This window comes from Eumetopias jubatus, unplaced genomic scaffold (assembly GCF_037043125.1).
Source record: "Eumetopias jubatus isolate StellerSeaLion01/CBP00866 unplaced genomic scaffold, mEumJub1_p1.0 scaffold_10, whole genome shotgun sequence".
NCBI lineage: Eukaryota > Metazoa > Chordata > Mammalia > Carnivora > Otariidae > Eumetopias > Eumetopias jubatus.
This window is the reverse complement of record NW_028274816.1, coordinates 64362975-64380025: the sequence shown is the minus strand read 5'-3', so window position 1 is coordinate 64380025 and position 17051 is coordinate 64362975. Positions and strand designations below refer to the sequence as shown.

The 17051-nt window shown below is 44.3% G+C and overlaps 1 long non-coding RNA gene across 1 annotated transcript; it reads left to right on the top strand.

The window, feature by feature from the left end:
- The first annotated feature begins 1420 nt into the window (after window positions 1-1420).
- LOC114200973 (uncharacterized) lies at window positions 1421-6258 on the top strand. The gene is made up of 2 exons (XR_003607563.2): window positions 1421-1637; window positions 2793-6258. It is a non-coding gene; the product is annotated as an uncharacterized LOC114200973 (long non-coding RNA).
- Window positions 6259-17051: the final 10793 nt, after the last annotated feature.

Genomic DNA, 17051 nt, shown 5'->3' with positions numbered 1-17051 from the left:
TAGAAGCAACATGGAAAGGGCCTCATGTGTGAAGAGCTGCAAGTTCCAGGTGTTAAGGAAGCCTTTTACCTGTGGGGAGGTTAGGAAGGACTTACCGGCCACCCCAAGCTGTTTCTACAGGAAGGAGAGGCCAAACAAAACCATCAAATGTGGGGTGGCAGAAAAAGTCATCACAACTGGGGAAAATGCAAGAAAGCCTTTGGCTACACAGACACACTTGCTCAGAACCAGGTGTCTACACTGGGGAAAAGCCTTAGAGTGCAATGAATATAGGAAATCTTTTAGCTATAGTTCCACCTTCGATTATCAGTGGAGAGTTCACACTAGAGAAAGACCTTAGTTGTGGAGGGACAGTGCAATCTCCTTGTTCAGTGTAACAAAAATGGATCAAAGCCTCTGTGAGAAGCCATCTGCCTCATTTGAATCTCATACATCTAAACCTTTATAGAGGGAAGATTCCCCATAAGTTTCATTTATGTAGGAAGCATGTGTGGCTATGCTGCGCTTTCTAACTTGCCCAGGGCTCTTTCCAGATTTATGTCACTGCCAGTTTCTGTGGCCAAAGCCACTTCATCTCCGCCACATGGCAGGTCCCCGCAGTGTGCATCAGTCACCACCCCCGTGTGCTCAGGGAAGCTGACATCTATCTGTTCTGTAATGTATTCGAGCAAAGTAGGAGTAACCTGAGCCTTTAGTAGGTCCACATTCCCTTCTCTCTGACTAGTTGGCAAGGACCTCACCCAGTTTTGGCCCAGAGGAAACCAAATGAATTCTACTGGCAGCTTGCCAAGAACTACTTTTTTCAGTCACGTTTGTCTCCCGTGATATTTGCAATACTTTTCCAGCTCCCAAGTCTCCAACCAGAGAACTGCCTACCACACGTTGCTTTGGTTTGTACAATAAGAAAGGCCTTATTGTTTCAATCCTCTCTAAATTTGGGGGTTCTCGTTACTATGCAGCGGTTTATAATAGATTTGGGCCCTGCACACATTACAATTTTTGTCAATATGGCAGAAAATGGCACCTCAGTTTTGGGCAAATTTGTATTGCGGCGCATGTCCTCTTTATGATAAACATTTGTCTCGCTCATCAGTGGCACGGATGCCTGGGTGATTAGTCTCCAGATAACCGCATATGGCCCCCTTAAAGGGGGGCAACCGATCCTCTACCCTTGAGCTGGGGCCTTCCGTTTCCCAGAACGCCTCGCAGTAAATGTTGGCCTTTTCTCCTGGAGTCAGGTGGGGAGCACCCCTACCTAGACCTTGGGAACTGCGGGAACTACATTTCCCAGAAGGCCCTGCGTTGAAGACAGAGTAGCTGAGCCAATGAAGGCTTAGAAAAGGGGCGTCTCCGATTGAGCACAAAGAGTCGGGGCGGGACTTGCGGCCTCCAGGCCGTGGCCAACATTTTGGCGGCTTGCTGGTTTCGTCAGCTGGTGGGAGGTTCCGGAGAGCGGGGCCGGGGGCGAGAGGAGGCTTTGTCCCGTGGGGAGGCGGGTCTAGGGTCGGGGATACCGCCGCCTGCGAGGCCGGCCTGCAGACCTCGGTGCCCGCGACTGCCCGGGTCGCTCAGCTGTCATCACTTCACTCCGCCCAGAGGCTCCGATGGCGGCGGCCGCGCCCAGGGAGCCGCCGCAGGTAAGCGCTCGTCCCCCGGGCCCTCCCCGCCGTCCCCCCACCCAGACCCCGGAGGCCCGAGCGCGGGGCGCCGGCTCGCGGCCCTGCGGCCCAGGCCCCGGCGTCGGACGGGGCGGCGGCGGGGGGCGGGGGCCCCGTGTGCGAGCGCCGGCGTGCCGGCGTGAGGAGCGGGCTCCGGGCCGGGGGGCCTGAGGCGGGAGGAGGCCGGAGGAGGCGGGAGGGAGGCCGGAGGGAGGCGGGAGGGAGGCCGGAGGAGGCGGGAGGAGGCCGGAGGGGGCGGGAGGGAGGCCGGAGGGAGGCGGGAGGGGGCCTGAGGCGGGAGGAGGCCGGAGGGGGCCTGAGGCGGGAGGGGGCATGAGGCGGGAGGAGGTCGGAGGGGGCCTGAGGCGGGAGGGGGCCTGAGGCGGGAGGAGGCCGGAGGAGGCGGGAGGGAGGCCGGAGGGGGCCTGAGGCGGGAGGAGGCTGCCCTCAGGGGACCGCGCGTGAGGCGGGAGGAGGCTGCCCGCAGGGGACCGCGCGTGAGGCGGCGTCGCGCCGGGACTGGCGGGCCGAGGTGCCGTACCTCCAGGTGAGGACTCTAGGCGCCAAGGGGCCTTTCGGCCGCAGGAGGGACGTGAGGGGTGAGGAGGACATTGAGGCCCCGAGAGGTTTAGCTTTTGCTCAAGGTCCCACGGCTGGTAAAAGGCAAAGCTGAGTGCGCAGGCACAGAGTAGAAGCCAGCCTGAGGTCACCTGGCTCCGGGGTCAGGCAGGGTACAGGGAGCCCATCGGATCCCACCGTGGACGCATTTCTTGAAGGCCTCTGCCTCTTCAACACAGATTCTTAGGGCTGCGGAAGTGCTTGGAACCCACACAGGGAAGTGGAGGGCGTCTCGGTCCCTCACCGGCCCCAACCCCGCGTCCCCATGTTCTCTGCATCGTGGTGTCCCGAGGCTCTTCGTGCCGTTGTCCCCACCTTGAGTCTGGTGATCCTGGACAGCGCCTAAGCCCGGGGTCCTAAGTCCATGTCAGGGGTTACGTGCAGGCATTCCCTTTTCCGGTCGCCATTTGTAAACAGGTGTGGAAGGTTAACCCAGCCCTGGGTACCAGGATGTGCCAGTGCCTCAGGGTCAAGAGGTCAAGAAGGTTCAAAAACCACAGGTCTCCTTTCTTTCAGGTAGGAACGAATAGCAAATGGATCGGTGTCCTGTCACGTGACTGCCGGAGATGTTGGGTGTGTGTTCTAGAAGGAATAAAAGTTTTCCATCACAGGAAGGAGGTGATGTTACCAAGGTCTTAAGAGGCTTCATCCGGCTTCACAGTGGAAAACGGACCACGGGCTTGAGAGAGCGCAAAGGACAATCGTTGTGCGGGCTACTGCTATAGTCCAGCGGAGGGTTAATGGACGGGGTTGTTGCTTTTAGGAAATGGTTCCATTCCGGCTGTGTGTTTTTAAAAGGGGCAGTTAGACTTTGTGATGTGGACAATGAGGGAATGAAAGAGACAGTAAGTGATCTCAGAGCTTTTGGTCTTAGTAGCTGTAGGAATGGAAGCTGCTTCAGTGTGTTACCGCCAGACTCCGGTCCTTGGACACAGCGACAGTAGAAACGAGGCTGGACCTACAATTTAAAAACAGACAAGGCTTTATTGGGCAACAGCTGCAATGGAAGGGAGACACAGTCACAACAAAGGTGTCAGACTGGCTCTCCAAACAATAGCCAGGGAAAGTTTTAAAGGACCTAGGGCGGAAGAAGAGTGACTTCTAAGCATGTAGGGATGAGGTAATACAAGGAGCTGGGCGCGCAGGCACAGTTGACAAAACATGCTCTTCATATGCTGGGTGTTTCATTTCCAGTTGTCTCCACTTCTGGGAGTGATTTACAGCCTTGTAATGAGGTTAAGTTAACTGTGGGTCACTCCCTGGCCCATCTGCACAGGCGTGAGTCCCTGAGTCCGGGGTTAAGCTCAAACTGGTCTGGGTGGTTTCATCCACTAGAGGCCAGAACTCTTTGTCCAGGCAGTCGTTATTGTTTGAGGGGTAGTTTTCATTTCCATCCTGGGATGCTATGCCCTTTGGGTCTTTTGCTTGAGTTAGGAGATAAGCCAGAAAGAGGAACCTAAGGAAGAATGTGGAACAAAGGTTGGTGGATGCAAGCAGGTGAGAAGTAAAGGTCAGGTCTTGGGATCTAGCTGGTGGGAAATTCAGATGAGCAAGTTGGTGTTCACTGAGATTATCAGGAGCTTTGTTCTGACCATTTTAAGAGTCTGAGGTGTTTCACAAATCACTGAAGGAGGCATCAAAAGAGCAACTAACATACAGGTCGGGAAATCTGGAGAGGGATTCAGGTTAGAGACATCCAAAATGTGGTTACAGTGTGGACCAAGATGAGTAAGCAGTGGGTCACATTGAGGCAAACTTGAGGTTGTGGTGGCAAAACTCTTTGGGGGCCAGGTGTGCAGAGTGGGGGCCCAGGACTGGCTCTTTTGCTTGGATACCTGGGTGATAGTATTAGGCTTCACAAATGTAGGTAAGTGGACATGAAGGTTTGGTGTATCAGACAGGATAGTCTGGTGGGTGGCCAAAGCTTCCAAGGGAAGAGTGGCTTTCCAGTGGATGCAGAGACAAGGGGTAATGGATGAAAGATGACACTCAGGCCAGAGCTGGTACTTATTAGTCACTTTTTAGACTTAGCAAGATTTTGTGAGGACTTCGGTGGGGCCTGAAGTGTTCCATTCAGCCTGATCAGGGGAAAATAGGGTCACCTGTGAGAATCACTAGGCCTGGGTTGGGCAATTAATGGGCGTGGTCTTGGAATGACAAGGGGAGAAAAAAAATTTTTATTTGCTGAGGTGACAGCAAGTGCATCAAGGAAATAGAATGGAACTATCGATATCTGAGATCCACACATGGTTCTGTGTTCTAAGTCTGAGGCAAGGATCGGAGCTACAGGGTGAGGCCTTCATAAAATGATTTGGAGTAACACTGCTATTGGAACCCATGGGAAGTCGGTGGTCTTATGGGATCCTGTTTGAATTTGCCAAGAATCCTGTGGATGCTATCTGCCAAATTGGGGCATAAGGCCTAAACCTGATAAGATGTGCTACCTTGACGTTTGGTGAGACCAAGTGCTCCAATGGCCTGCATGCAAGTTCTCCTCCCCACACTGCTTCATGGGATAATAGCTCGTAGCCCGACAACCCTTTTCATAAAGGGAACATGGCGCAGTCCCTGCTCATCTCTTTGTAACGGGTTTCAGTTCCCTACCAGCCCACAGACTTACACAAACAAGCCAGTCACATCCTCCTGCGGGATTCAGAGTGCTCCCAACCTTTTCATTCTACAAGCATAGCATCTCACAGCCCCTGTTCACTCTTTTTCAGAATGCAACTCCCTTGTGGGCCTTTATGGTGAGTGGTATCCTATTCTCAGAGGTGTGAATTTATGTGGTAAATAAACTGCTGTCAGGCTCATCTGTCCAGTCTCAGGTGTCACGTGTTTGGCCATCGCCATAATCTAAGAGTGGGATTAAGAGGAAGGAGTAACATCTGGGTAGGTCAGGCAGATGCATATGGAGCAGGACAGTGAGGTAGTGGCAGTCATGGTCATGCAGCTGTGGGATATGGAGACTGAGGGATGTGCAGTCTAAAGAATGATGTGTCCTTGGAGAGGGAGCATTGTCAGATGGTCCCAGGGCCCTGAATTTATAATTACATGGCAATGACCATACCAGGGGAATTGCTTGTCAGGAGGTCGTGGATCCCTGTATGCTAGGCCCACAGCTTAGATAGATATGTATTTGTCCACCTGTCTCTTGCTGGTGGTTGAACTCAGTGGTCAATGGGACCATGAGGAGACAACAACACCAATGGTACCAGGGCCTGATTTCTTCTCTAAGTTGGGAGGCTTAGGCGATAGATGGTCATAGGGTAGATGTGTGGGGGAAGGGATTGTGGCTCCTCGGAAGTAGACTGTGGTTTCATCCATCATCATCATAGCAGAGCAGTGTGACCTTTCAAGATGTAGCTTATAGTTGTCTACACTATAAGCAAGAGAAGCAGATATACTATCACTGTTACTGAATTTTGAATCAAAATATCCTGGAAGACTAAATGACATGAAATGTGAGCCTACAAATATATAAAGTTGATTAAATAAATAGTGGGATGTTCTAGAGGGAACTAAAACCCTAGAAACTGTACTTGGAACATTTGTTTTTCTTGCCCAGCAGGTAAAGCAGAACTGAGAGACCCACATGTCACTGTCAAAGAGCATGAAGGGATGAAGGTCAGGGAGCCTGAAGAGACTGGTATAGAGGTGTTCATCAGACCATGTTGTAGGTTCATAATCAGGGTTATTCAAAAAGATAAAATGGAAGAAAGTAAAAGGAGACCAACATATTCATCAGGATGAGATTGGCTTTTGTCCCATCAAGATGAGAATGGAGCTTGGGGCTTTGGTTTCACAGAAAGGTCTGGGGGAAAGGCCATGGCCATGAATGTGTTGGATTTGCTGCCTGTGCGTGAGCAGAACAAGGACGTGGCACCACTTGGTAGATGAGGCCAGAGCACATAATGCAAGATGCATACATGCCGTGAGATAGTGTTTCTGGAATATCCAATAAACAGTACTATGTATTTTTTAAGTAGTTTTTTTTGTTGTTGTTTATTTTGGAGCCATTTGCTTTCATAGCAGTAAATTTACTTAAGGGAGATGCAAGGTATAGGAGAGGAAACAGCAGAAGCCAGTGACACTTTGGGAACATCATTCTAAGCTCCATCCCCTGCAAAGTATTGTGGCAAAGCTTAAGGTTCTGAAAGCCACTCAGAAAGCAGGTAATGCTGGGCGCCTGGGTGGCTCGGTTGAGCGACTGCCTTCGGCTCAGGTCATGATCCTGGAGTCCTGGGATTGAGTCCCACATTGGGCTCCCTGCTCAGCGGGGAGTCTGCTTCTCCCTCTGACCCTCTTCCTTCTCGTGCTCTCTATCTCTCATTCTCTCTCAAATAAATAAATAAAATCTTTAAAAAAAAAAAAAAAGCAGGTAATGCTAAGAACCTTCTGCCCTTTCTGTGAAAATAAAGACAATATCCAACATCATTCCAGAAAATAAATTCTATTCAAAAGCTGCCATTGGCTGACAAATCTCATTAGAGAGAAGCTTTACAGATAAACTTAAAGATAAGTTGGTTGAAATTCAAGTCTGTCAATAGCACCTTCTATGCAGTGAGCAAAGTAAAATTATAAAGATAAATGAGGTAAAGCATTTCCAAGGATCCCAGATCCAGTATGGTTGAGAAAGATAATATCCAAATTTAAGTTAGAAACAATTTTATCAATTTAGAGGACTTGAATTTTTCTTGAATCAGAGAAATATGCAAACTTTAAAATAAAATTGGCTTGGGGCACCTGGCTGGCTCAGTCGGTGGAGCATGGGACTCTTGATCTCAGGGTCATGAATTTGAACCCCATGTTGGGTGTAGGGCTTACTTAAAAAATGTATTGATTAAATAAAATAAATTTATTTTTTGGAGTATTTTTTTATAATAATAAAAAGATTGAAACCTATGTGATGTCTATCAGTGGAAAATTGAATAAATCATGATGCATACCAAGATAGAGCATTAGACACTGTGGAGATGATAAGGAAGTTCTCTCAATTGCTACAACTCCAGAACATACTGTTTGGTGAAAAAGAAGAAGAGGAAGAAGGTGTCACAATATTTTGTGCAGGTAGCTTTATTTTCCTAAGAATGGAAGGGAAATTTATTTATTTTTTGTTTCTCTTCAGTGTCATTATGGCTTGACTGGCTGATACTACAAGAATCTGAATATATTGATGTTAACTTGACAAAAATAGAGATAAGGAGATACTATGTTCCTTTGGATTGTCATATAGAAAAAAGTAGCAATGGCTCCATATGAATAATTCTACCCAAATACCAAATCAAATTTTGATCCCACCCATTGATTAAGTGACTGTTTAAAGGAACAATGGGGCATTGAGGATTATATTAAAATACATTATGAGGAAGCAGTAAACCCAATTAATATATGTGAAATTCTATAAGATATATGAACCTTTTCATAAAATGTGATATGTTAAGATAAAAGGAACAGGTTACAATAAAGTCTAGAGAATATATAAATATGATACAATGGTCAGAAAAATATTTGAATGCTGATTCCAACAAACAACTCTGAATATTTAATCAACATATCAGAATTTGAATACTGACTTGGTATTTGATGATTTTAAGCAACTTAATTTATATGTAATAAAGATACTGTATATTAAATAAAATATTCTTTTATAAATAATATTCTTTTATGAACATTCACTGAAGTGTTTAGAGGCATAATTACATGGCTTCTTAAATTATCCTTAACATGAATTGGCTTTGGAGGGAACTTGGGTGGGTTTATACATGAAATGAGTTTGGCAGTGAGTGGGTCCTGTGAAACTATGTTTTGGGTCGACATGATTCATTTATTAACCCTTTCTGTTTTGTAGATGTCTGAAAATTGGAAGTTATTAAAATGTCATTATTTCAGTAATTAACAAATTCAGATAAATATTTTTCCTCTATTTGCTAAAACAATTCTTTTATTTTCTAGGGCACAATTCTTCTTTATGTTGCATTGTTTTAGCCTTCGACTTTGAGAGAGTATTACATTGAAGTCTCATTTTTTAAAATTATTTATTTATTTGACAGAGAGCGAGAGCAGGAACACAAGCAGGTGGAGTGGGAGAGGGAGAAACAGGCTTCCCGCTGAGCAGGGAGCTCGACGTGGGGCTCGATCCCAGGACCCTGGGACCACGACCTGAGCCAAAGGCAGATGCTTAACGACTGAGCCACTCAGGTGCCCTGCCCCTGAAGTCTCTTTCTGTTACTCTGTTTCTCATCATTTTTCCTAAGCAAGGATCAACAATTTACATGCCTTCCACACTGGGAGGAGAGGGCAGTGAAAGGAGTAAAGATCAGCCATGTGGGTAGAGCTTGCGTGCTGAAGAAGAGAAGACCCAACTATGTTGGCCATTATTTTGTATTTATGATCAATTTTTTACTTTGTTAAGCAGGTCATCAAATCCAGATTATTATTTTTTAAATTAGACTTTATTTTTTTTAGGACAGTTTTAGGTTCACAGCAAAATTGTGTGGAAGCTGTAGAGGTTTCCTGTATATCCCTTTTCCCCAACAGAAACACAGACCCCTCTACTCTCAACATTCTACATCAGAGTAGTATATTTTGTTACAATCAATGAATCTGCACTGACATCATTTTCACCCAAACTCCACAGTTAACATTGGGGTTCACTCTTGGTCTTATGCATTCTGTGGGTTTTGACAAGTGTATAATGACATTTATCCACCATTACCGTAGCATACATAGTTTCACTGCCCCTAATATCTGTGCTCTCTCTCCCCACCAGCCCCTAGCAAACACCAATCCTTTAACTGTCTCCATAGCTCGACCTTTTCCAGAATGTCATATACTTGCAGTCCATATAGCATGTACTCTTTTCAGATTGGCTTCTTTCACTCAGTAATATGCATTCAGGTTTCCTCCATGCCTTTTCATGATTTGAAAACTTCTTTCCAGTGCTGAATAATATCCCATTGTTTGGATGGACCGTAGTTTATTTATCCATTTACCTATTGAAGGACATCTTGGTTGCTTCCTAGTTTTGGCAATTATTAATAAAACAGCTATAAATAAATATCTTTCTTTTATGTGGACATACATTTTCAGCTGCTTTAAGTAAATACCAAGGGGCACAGTGCCAGATTGTATGATAAGATTATGATTAGTTTTGTAAGAAACAACCAAACTGTCATCCAAAGTGGCTGTACCATTTTGCATTCCTACCAGCAACGAATTAGTTTCTGTTGCTCCATATCCTTTCTAGCATTTGTCTTATCAGTTTTCTGGATTTTGGCTATTTCTAATAGGTATGTAGTGATATCTCATGGTTTTATTTTGAAATTCCTAATAACAAATGATATTGAGCATCTTTTTAATTTTTATTTATTTACTTATTTTTTTAAAGATTTTATTTATTTATTTGACAGAGAGACACAGCGAGAGAGGGAACACAAGCAGGGGGAGTGGGAGAGGGAGAAGCAGGCTTCCCACCGAGCAGGGAGCCCAATGTGGGGCTCGATCCCAGGACCCTGGGACCATGACCCTAGCCTAAGGCAGAAGCCCAACGACTGAGCCACCAGGGCGCCCCCTATTTATTTATTTTTTAAAGATTTTCTTTATTTATTTGACAGAGACACAGCAAGAGAGGGAACACAAGCAGGGGGAGTGGAGAGGGAGAAGCAGGCTTCCCGCAAGGCAGGGAGCCCGATCCGGGGCTTGATCCCAGGACCCTGGGATCATGACCTGAGCTGAAAGCAGATGCTTAATGGCTGAGCCACCCAGGCGCCCCGAGCATCTTTTCATATGTTTGTTTGCCATCCATATAGCATCTTTGGTGAGGTATCTGTTCATGGTTATGTTAAAAAAAAAAACATAGTTTTATTAGCCACATTTAAGTTAATAGTACCTAAACCACCTAAAATTTAACAGCCTAAAATTTAGATGCTCTCAGAGAATTCAAATTAGGATTCATCATAGCGTCACTTACTTCAAATCCATAATAATATTTTACTTGTTTCGATTAATAGTCAATAAATTATTAAATAACAAATTATTAACTGGAATTAGACTTAGGGACCCTCAGACATTTGGTAAATTACAGATTAGTTCCTGCAAATATATGCTAACAAATAAAAAATATTTCTGGAGGCATGCCCCACAGTTGATGACGGAACTTAACTCTTGCATTATAGAGGATGGGGAGTGGAAGAGGAGAAAGAGGAAATACCATTTATTGTATGAATATGCACATAAATCTCAATTTTCTAAACAAAAATATTTTATACATATTGAAGAAATAATAAGGAAAACATTGATAAAAAGTGTGTGTATAAAATCAATACATACAAATAAAAAATTATAGGGGAATTATAATGAGAAATTACAAAATGAATTTAAATAATCAGATATATCATTTAAATGGGAGTCAGGGGGCGCCTGGGTGGCTCAGTGGATTAAGTGGCTGCCTTCAGCTCAGATCATGACCTCGAGGTCCTGGGATCCAGCCCCATGTTGGGCTCCCCTCTGAGCAGGGAGTCTCCTTCTCCCTCTGCCCCTTCCCCTGCTCATGCTCACATGCTCTCTCTTACTCTGCTCTCTCTCAAATAAATCTTTAAAAAAAAATTTTTTTTAATGGGAGTCAGAACCACAAAATTTGGGTAAATCATAGAGATCACAAAAGATCTTTGATTCCTGGACCTGTTGTGGTTAACGTGTCTTAATGGGTGACCCCATTAAGAACTGCAGTCATTTGTGAAAAAAATCAAGACTGTTTATTGTCTTTTATCACAGTTTCTGTAGAAGGACATTTAGGGACTAAATTGGAGCATCTTATTTTCAGTGGGAGTGATGGGAAAATCCCCATCTCACAGCTCTGTGGTTTAGATTTTGGAGGTCAGATCAGACCCAAGTTGTCACTGCTCAAAGACTGAGTGAGGCAATTACTTTAGAAATCCTAACAAATGTGGAGCAGACGCTGATGTTCAGGGACCACCAAAAAAGCATTTTTATATGTACCAGAGAAACACTTAGATCCTAACACCATTATACATCATCATTATTTCTGCCCTCTTAGCTTGGCAATTCTTTTTTTTTAAGATTTTATTTATTTGTCAGAGAGAGAGAGTGTGCACAAGCAGCGGGAGTGGCAGGCAGAGGGAGAAGCAGGCTTCCCGCCAAGCAGGGAGCCCGATGCAGGGCTGGATCTCAGGATCCCGGGGTCATGACCTGAGCTGAAGGCAGACGCTTAACCAACTGAGCCCCCCAGGCGCCCCCCTCCATGTTCATTTTTAAGACTGAAGTCTCCCCTGCTTCATTTTCATCTTCATCCAGGCCGCAATGGTGCACAAATATCAGAAATTTAAAATAATATTTTTTAGGTAGAACACTTGGGTTGACCAGAAACACGCCCCAGTAAACCCATCTTTTGTCTTAACTGTCTTCTCTCAATTAGACTTTGTCTTGCCTCTCATTTTTACCTGATGTTTTCCAGGCATTTTATTTTTTTATTTTTATTTTTAAAAGATTTTATTCATTTGAGAGAGAGAGAGAAAGAGATAGCGACAGAGAGCACGAGTGGGGAGGAGACAGAGAAGCAGGCTCCCAGCTGAGCAGGGAGCGGACATGGGGCTCAATCCCAGCCCTGGGATCATGACTTGAGCCGATGGCAGATGCTTAACTAACCTGAGGCATCCAGATGCCCCTCCAGGCATTTTAGATGTGTTATGGCCTGGCAGTTTCTCTCTCAATAAATTACTTAATCACTTCTAATAGTTCTCAATAATGTGATTATTTTACAAGTGTCTCTGAGATCATCTCAAGTCCCGATAAACACTGCCACAGCATTTACATGTGAAATAATAATCTCTTCCAGAAAGGTGATGACCTCCTGTTGTCCCAAAACTTTATTTAAGGAATAAAATGCTCCCTTTGCACATGTTCAAAAATAGGAATTTGAAAGTTTTTGGCTTATGGTATTTATGGTATGACATTGGCTGAGATCGCCAATAAAATGTGTGTAGATTATGAAGACAGAGATGACTAAAAATCTACTGATTGGGAGATAATGAAGAATCAGCAAAAGTAAGTTAAAAAGGCAAAAATTATTAAGGGTGTCGAGACCTGGTGAGAGGACTTTTAACCAAAATCTTAAACATGATTGTTCTCTTTAGAAGTTTGCTCATAACATTGGATCTGTGAAGGTAAAGGTGCAAATAGAATGAGAATTACATAGGAATTGAGATAACAGAAAAAAAACTCTTAAAAAGTTGAGTTGTTAAAAAAAAAAGTTGTAGGGGTGTGAGTGAGAAGTGGTAGAAGCAGGAAATGTACTGGGTGGAATAGTGAAGTGTAATTGCTTCAGAGTGTCCAACATAGGGGCACGTGGGTGGCTCAGTTGGTTGGGAATCTTCCTTCTGCTCAGGTTGGGATCCTGGGATCCTGGGATCCGGCCTGGAGGCAGGCTCCCTGCTCCGCGGGGAGCCTGCTTCTCCCACTTCCTCTGTCCCTCCCACCTGCTCATGCTCTTTCTCGGGGATGAGCAAATAACATCTTAAAAATAATTAAAAAAAAGGGTGTCCAACATAAAGTGTTTTTTTGTTTTGTTTTGTTTTTATTTAAGTAATCTTTACACCCAATATGGGGTTCGAACTCATGACCCCAAAGTCAAGAGTCACATGCTCTCAACTGAGCCAGCCAGGTAGCCCCAGTTATTTTTAAGAGATTCAAAGAGAGGGGCGCCTGGGTGGCTCAGTTGGTTAAGCGACTGCCTTTGGCTCAGGTCATGATCCCAGGGTCCCGGGATCAAGTCCCACATCGGGCCCCCTTTTCTGCGGGGAGCCTGCTTCTCCCTCTCCCTCTGCCTGCTGCTCCCCCTTTTGTGCTCTCTCTCTCTGTCAAATAAATAAATAAAATCTTAAAAAAAGATTCAAAGAGACTGAGTAGCAATGATATCTGTTAAGAGATTTGGTTAAACAATTTGTCTTTGGCAACTCCTTAACGCTTCTCTCTCAGGAGTTCCTTAAGACCATGGCAGCTTTGGAAGGAAATACGTTCTGAGTGATGTTGGACATAAACTTGTCCTTTATTTTCACAGAGGGCCAGAAGGATCTGTCTCAGCACTACCTGCTTCTCAAGTGGCTTCCAGGCCAGTAAGCTTTGCCCCAGTATTTTGAGGTGGGTGGAGCTAAGAATGATGTCCCCAAAGTGCACTGGATTTTGCTCTTTCCTCTACTGGGTCCTGTAACTCCTGCTAAATTCCTTTATTGCTATGAATAGACTGGACCAAGAAAAAGGAAAAACAACTACAAAAAAAAAAAATTCATGGATATTGTTTTTCAGGCATTCTAGAAAGACGTATTATCCCAGTACATGCGTTCATTTTGTTCTTCATTAACATTACGTATTCTTACCTAATGGTCTACCAAGTGGTTCCAAAGTACTTCTGTACAGACACAAGTGGAGAACCCAACACATTCACAGCAACGGCCTTTCCCCTAGACTTTCCCATAAGCAGCGTTCTTATCGTGGTGAGCAAAAGTCACATTCACCATTCTCATCCTGGTGAATATGTTTGTTGCTTTTTACTCTCTCCTCTTTTATCTTTTTGGATAACCCTCATTATGAACCTGCACGATGGTCTGATGAACACCTACACTGGTCTCTTCAGGATCCCTGACATTCATCCCTTTATGCTCTTTGGCAGTGCCACCCAGGTCTCAGTTATACTTTGCCTGCTGGGCAACAAAAACAAATGCTCCAAGTGTAGTTCCTGTACTTATCTCTAGGACATCCCACCATTTTTTCAAAAAACTTTATATATTTGTAGGCTCAGAGTTTATCTCGTTTAATATTCTGGAACATTTTGTCGCCTGGGTGGCTCAGTTGGTTAAGTGGCTCTCTCCGACTCAGGTCATGATCCCAGGGTCCTGGGATCGAGCCCCATATCAAGCTCCCTGCTCCTCAGGAAGCCGGCTTCTCCTTATGCCTGCCCTCCTCCTGCTTGTGCTCTCTCGCTCTCTCTCTCTGACAAATAAATAAAATCTTTAAAAAAATATTCTGGGATATTTTGATTCAAAGGTGAATAACAAAGATCATAACTGCTCCATATTGTTTATAGTGTTTAAAACAGGAATGTTACTCATTCAAAAGTAATTTTCTAAAATTGTATAATGTTATTCACTAGAGTTCAGGTAATTTTATGACATAACATTGGGAATATTCAGAATATAGGAGTTGAGAGTATAAAACTACTTCTGGTTAGAAATTGATGCTGACACTTAAAAGATTCATTCTAATTACCAAAGCATAGTTGGAGTGGGGAGGGGAAGCTTCATTTGGAGAAAAAAAGACCTGAGAATATTCTTTTTATTTTATTTTATTTTATTTATTTATTTCAGAGAGAGATAATGAGAGAGAGAAAGCACGAGAGGGAAGAGAGTCAGAGGGAGAAGCAGACTCCCCACCAAGCAGGGAGCCCGATGTGGGACTCGATCCTGGGACTCCAGGATCATGACCTGAGCCGAAGGCAGTCGCTTAACCAACTGAGCCACCCAGGCGCCCAAGACCTGAGAATAGTCTGAGTTGGAAGGGCACATGTGGAATTCAAAGAAATGAAGGAAGATCAATGTTTTTATAGTATAATGTTTGATGAGGAGTGGTGAGAAAAGGAGTATAGAAAGTGGGTGAGGCTTTTTCTACCAGGTATCAGAGGACACCTGAACTATCGGAATGATCACAACTTTTAGTAAGGGAGATGATGGCTTTGTGAGGGATTAATCAGGTGGGATAAGTAGTATTTTTTTTGTTTTGTTTTAAGATTTTATTTATTTATTTGACAGAGAGCACAAGCAGGGGGAGTGGCAGGCAGAGGAAGAGGGAGAAGCAGCCTCTCTGCTGAGCAGGGAGCCCAATGCGGGGCTCAATCCCAGGACCCTGGGATCATGACCTGAGCCGAAGGCAGACCCTTAACCGATTGAGCCACCCAGGTGCCCCTTAAATAGTATTGTTAATGATAAAAATTTAAGTATTTGAATAAATTTATTAAACTTTCCATTTTACCACCTTTTAATATTTGTTTAAATTGAAAGGTTTTTGTTTTAAATCTTATAAAAGCATTTATGGTATTTAGTGGGAAGCTTTTGGAAATTATGTTTTTATCAAAGTCAGTTTTAGTAATTATTGTGAGCCATTGGCACCTGGATGATACTTTCAAAAAGTTGCTCTTTTTCCTCTTTATTTACACTTCTTTAGTAAGTCATTTGCCGTTCATTGCCACTAAAACATTTATTAGTGTAATATTAATATGTTGAAATCCTAAGCCAGAATTTGGAGAAAGAGCATTCACAGAGGCAATTAAAGTTAAAGGAAGTCATGAGGGTGGGGCAGTACATCATTAGGACTGATTTCCTTCTAAGAAGAATAGAACATACCCTATGAGTATGTTCATAGGGAAAAAAAGGCCCTGTGAGGGCACAAGAAGATGGCCATCCACAAGCCAAGGAGAGAGGCCTCAGGAGAAACCAAACCTGTTGACACCTTCGTCTTCAACTTCCAGCTTCCAGAACAGTGAGAAAATCAATGTCTGTTGTTTAAGCTACTTCAGTCCATGATATTTTGTTACAGCTGTCCCAGTAGACTACCAAAATTGTCATTCAGTGTGTTCTCACCAAATAAATAAGCTGGACATCCAAAAAGATACAGTTAGGAGACACAATTGATACTATTCTAAAAAGGCTACAAGGGCACCTAGCTGGCTTAGTCAACGAAGCATGTGGGGCATCTGGGTGGCTCAGTCGGTTAAGTGGCTGCCTTCGGCTCGGGTCATGATCCTGGGGTCCTGGGATCGAGCCCCACGTCCGGCTCCCTGCTCAGCAGAGAGCCTGCTTCTCCCTCTCTCTCTGCCTGTCACTCTGCCTACCTCTGCTCTCTCTCTATCTCTGTCAAATAAATAAATAAAATCTTTAAAAAAAAAAAAAGCATGAGACTTTTGACCTCAGGACTGTGGGTTCCAGCCGTACCTTGGGTGTAGAGATTACTTAAAAATAAAATCTTTTTTTAAAAAGATTTATTTACTTTAGAGAGAGCATGAGCGAGAGGGGCAGAGAAAGAGGGAGAGTCCCAAGCAAACTCCATACTGAGGGTGGACCCTGAGATCACTACCTGAGGCGCCCCTAAAAATAAAATCTTAAAAAAAAAAAAAGACCTACACAGTTATAAATTAGCTTTTTATAAAATTTAGAGGATTTAGTATAGAGCTTCCAATTTTACTTCCACTTCTGTTGATTTTTGCTTCCAATTGTCAAAATTACTGATGACACAGGTAATGGAGAAGTTTTCTGCGGGAACCAGAAACAAATCCTGTTTGTCCGCCCGCTTCAGGGCAGCCTAACATGCTTTTTCTTGCTCTTCTGTTATGGCCCTGTAGGGAGTCTTTTTTCTTCTTCCTGATAAAACACACGAATACAAATCTGAGTAACGCTTCAGGCCATATACATTTGAAGAACAATACCATGTTTCCAGCTATGTGTGAACTCTCTTATGTCTGAACGACACTATGGAATGAGATGTCCTTTAGATAGAGGATTTCGGGACATCTCAAATAATACTTTTATCCTCACGGAGCTGGCTGAGCTTTATAGAGTTGAAATAACGTCTGTAAGCCGCGTTTAACAACGAGCAAAACCCCGCCCCGCTTTGACGCAGGAGCACCGGTAGCATTCCCTGGCTGCCGCCTGGACCATCCTCTGGTTGAACGCCGTGAACACCCTTTGCAGCTACTACATTTCCCAGAAGATC